We start from the raw sequence: 4,367 nt of genomic DNA, 5'->3' as shown, positions 1-4,367 counted from the left end.
TTTTTAATGACTTCTCAGAGCTGTGGCTCTTTAGAGAGGCTGATCACAGTTGTGGTTAAGTGCAGAAGATGCTGTATGAGGCTTCTTGCAAGCTGAAGAACACTGAAAATCTTTATGTAGAAACATTTTGTAAATAAATGCTATAAAAATGAAAGTTATGAACATGCAGAACCAGCCAATTTTCTTGTGTCTTCTGATTTTTCTTATCTTTCCCTATTGATAGCATTTACTGTTCACTCCATGATGAATATATGTCACAATGTGGCAGCTCAGAAAGCCATTAGAATGCTGACAGCCATAGGGCAAGCTTTCATTCTAGTTTGTATGTCATTCTCTGAATCTCTGATACAAATAGAATTTTAAAATTCAGGACCACATTTGTTTTTATTTATTTATTTTATTTTTTTCAAATGTTAACAGGATATTCCTTCTAAAAGCCTTGCCAAATTATTCTCTCAAGCTCCAGATTGCATTCTCAATATTGAATTCATGGAGTTATGTTTTTCTACTCCTCTTCCTGTTTAAGAGATTTAGCCTTGTCAACCTTTCCATTAAGTGACAACTCAACGGTCAGAAGGTAGAGAGTGAGCCTTCTCAGCAAGGCTTAATAATAAGGATAGGAAAATTAAGACTCTTTCAACCTTGGCAAAAGTAAAAAAAGTAATTATCTCATAAATTTAATTTGTATATGCAATCAGTGTAAATTATTCTAAACAAAATATCCACTCCACATTTACAATAGGGATTTTTGCAGGAAGTACTTATAACAGTTTATCTTATTTGGTTGACATAAGCCCAGTCTTACGCTAGACATCGGGAGTTTTAAAATTTTGATATTTTATCATTGTGTGAGAACTGACTTGGTTGGACAGATGTTCTGTAATACTTGCAGGAGACAAAAAATCTTATTTGAATCTTCATCTACAGTTTTTAGCATATTGACCTGCCTCTCTCCACATTTTTTACAATCTATTATTTGTTTATCACATTTATTTTATGTATATCTTGAGCTTTACCAAATTCACTTAGAGATAAGCATGAAAAGTTTTATAAATAAATAATATAGTAATTCTTAGACTTTGCATAAATTTCTCATGTATGAACTGAAAAGCAGATGTAGGGGGAAAACTTCTCAAAACGTAATCCATAATAAATTCTAACAAACAAAAACATTTCTTAGGAATTTTTATTAGAAAATCTTGCATATATTTACCATGTTTGAGTCTACCTTTCCAGGGTTCATTTTTATACATGTTAATTTTAGTGTACACTTTATTCTTAATGAATGAATCTTGTCTCATAACTGAAGAAAGAAGGAATTATCATGAAGATTAGTGTCTAACAAAATGTTTCATAACCAAAGAAAATATTTCAGGACATTAGATATTTCTAGGAAATGAATAGTCAAAAGATTAAAAAGCATAAAATTACTTATTTAAAGGAAAACATTTTTTAATTGTTCTTTGAGTATTAGTCAATCATAGTCTGGTGTTATCTACAGTCACTGGACTTTGTTTGGAGTTGAGGCTTATATTCACTGTTAACTGATTTGTTCATATGTATTTTATTTCTTTATCAACACATATTTCCCATAAATAGTTTAAAACGCTTGTTTATGTGAATATTTTCCAAAGTTCAAAGAAAATTCTTAACTTGAAAAAATTTTATTTAGATAATTCGTTCTTAATTATTCTTGCCAACTTAGTCAGTATATCCCCTGATCAATGAATCGGCGTTAATCCCTTAACATTATTTTCTATTTCTATGTTCTTAGTGCCTCTTCTCTGATTTCACAACTACTTATCAAAACAAACAGCTTATCCTGTTTCACTGCTCTCAACATCTTTCATAGTTGCCCTGTGATGTTTAAAGTTGCAGATAATTCACATATGAAATATACTGTCTTTAATGCATCCCATTTCCTCAAATTCTCTGCTTTCAATGAAACCTGAAATCTAATTTAAAGCAAAGTTCAAAGTAAGATTTGTATAGCATCCATGGAAGTATTTTCACTTTGAAGATTTATGGCATGCTACAGCCTAGCTTTTTTAACAGGAATGAAAAAGTAAACATCAAAAAGAGGGGATTCTAGCTCAAAGTAAGTTGAGAACTCATAAGAAACCACTTGTTGGCTTTAAATTAATCCATTCGTTCCAGTCTTGACTAATTGCTTTTCAGAATAGTGAATTTCAAGGTACAATTTCATGGCCACTATCATTATTCTTGGAAAACAAAGGAAATGCGAATGATATTATGACCAAAGACAGATACACAATTCCATTTCCAAAATGACATATTCTGGAAAGTTATGTGTTATTTTTGATAAATTTGAGAACTGATTGTTAAAGTAATGGGCAATGACCAAGTAGGATAAAAAGTGAGGATAATTGAGAATCAACATGAGTTCCCTGGGAGGAAATTAATCCAAAGTAACATAATGTTGTTCTACCGGCAGCATCCTATGGCAAGATGTCTCCCTGGAAGTTCTCTGCTCCCAGGCATGGGTCCCTGGGCTTTGCCTCAGAAGCACACAGCAGCTGGCACTGCAGGAAGGTGAAGAGCTTCCCCAAGGATGAGTTTTCCAAGCCTGTACACCTCACAGCCTTCCTCAGCTACAAGACTGGCATGACCTACATGGTGAGGGAGGTCGATAGGCCAGGGTGCAAGGTAAACAAGAAGGAAGTTGTGAAGTCTGTGACCATTGTGGAGCCTCTGCCCGTGGTGACTCTGGGCATTGTGGGTTATGTGGAAACACCTCGAGGCCTCCAGACCTTTAAGACCATCTTTGCTGAGCATTTTAACAATGAATGCAAAAGGCACTTCTATAAAAACTGGCATAAATGTAAGACGAAGGCCTTTACCAAATACTGCAAGAAGTGTCAGGACATAAAGGCAAGAAGCAGCTGGAGAGGGACTTCACCAGCATGAAGAAGTACTACCAGGTCATCTGTGTCATTGCCCACACCCAGAAGCACCTGCTTCCTATACACCAGAAGAATGTCCACCTCATGGAAATCCAGGTGAACAGAGGCACTGTGGCCGAAAAACAGGACTGGGCTGGTGAGAGGCTATAGTGGCAGGTCCCTATGATTCAAGTGTTTGGGCAGGATGAGATGATTGCTGTCATTGGGGTGACCAAGGGCAAAGGCTACATAGGGATCACCAGCCATTGGCACACCAAGAAGCTGCCCCATAAGATCCACTGAGGGCTGCATAAAGTTACCTGTATTGGGGCATGGCATCCTGCCCAGATGGCCTTCTCTGTGGCTCAGGCTAGGCAGAAAGGTTACCATCACCGCATCGAGATCAACAAGAAGACCTACAAGATTGGCCAGGGCTACCTCATCAAGGACCGCAAACTGATCAAGAAAAATGTCTCTACTGATTAGGATCTGTCTGACAAGAGTATCAAGCCTCTGTGTGGCTTTGTCCACTATGGTGAAGTGACCAATGGCTTTGTCATGCTCAAACGCTGCGTGGTAGGAACCAAGAAGCAAGTGCTCACCCTGAGTGAGTCCTTGCTGGTGCAGACCAAATCACGGGCCCTGAAGAAAACTGACCTCAAGTTTATTGATGTCACCTCCAAATTTGGCCATGGTTGCTTCCAGACTGTGGAGAAGAAAAAGTATTCATGGGACACCTTAAGAAGGGCAGAATTGCAAAGGAAGAAGGGACCTAATGTCAGAACAGTTTGCACAGCTGGTAGAATCTCAAGAAAATTATTTTCCAGTAGGGGGGAAAAAGTTACATAATGTTCTTTCTCTGATAAATTTTTAATGTTACTGATCAGCAAATCACTGCCAAGATGATGTATTAATTTCAACAAAGAAAAGTATCACATAATACTCTTGGAAATAAAATGATAAATATTAACTTTAATAGCACTTTTTAAAATTAATTAATTAATTAATTTTGGGTGTGTTGAGTCCCAGTTGCAGCACGTGAGATGTCTCACTCTTTTTAAATTTATTTATTTATTTATTTTGGCTGCATTAGGTCCCAGCTGTGGCACGTGGGATCTTTCATTGTGGTGGGCAGGCTCTTTGTTGTAGCATTTGAGCTTCACTCTAGTTGTGGCACTCCGGCTCCAGAGTGTGTGGGCTCAGTAGTTGCAGTGCATGGCCTTAGTACCCCCACAGCACGTGGGATCTTAGTTCCATGACCAGGAATTGAACCTGTGTCCTCTGTATTAGAAGGTGGATTCTTAACCACTGGACCACCAGGGAAGTCCCCCAGTAACAGTACTCTTTAGAGGATTACTTAAGTATTGATTAATGGCTATAGATCATGCTGAATAAAGCTTCAATTATGGCACTGTAGTTTTCTGACTCTATTTGGTACCACTTAATAACTGACTGGATGAGAAA

General features: G+C 37.4%; 1 pseudogene; it reads left to right on the top strand.

Annotated features, from left to right (window-relative positions):
- The first annotated feature begins 2,469 nt into the window (after positions 1-2,469).
- Positions 2,470-3,679, top strand: LOC131746402 (large ribosomal subunit protein uL3 pseudogene; annotated as a pseudogene).
- The last annotated feature ends 688 nt before the right edge of the window (positions 3,680-4,367 follow it).

The sequence above is a fragment of the Kogia breviceps genome, chromosome 19 (assembly GCF_026419965.1).
Source record: "Kogia breviceps isolate mKogBre1 chromosome 19, mKogBre1 haplotype 1, whole genome shotgun sequence".
In the NCBI taxonomy this organism is placed as follows: domain Eukaryota; kingdom Metazoa; phylum Chordata; class Mammalia; order Artiodactyla; family Physeteridae; genus Kogia; species Kogia breviceps.
This window is presented reverse-complemented; position numbering and strand designations above follow the sequence as displayed.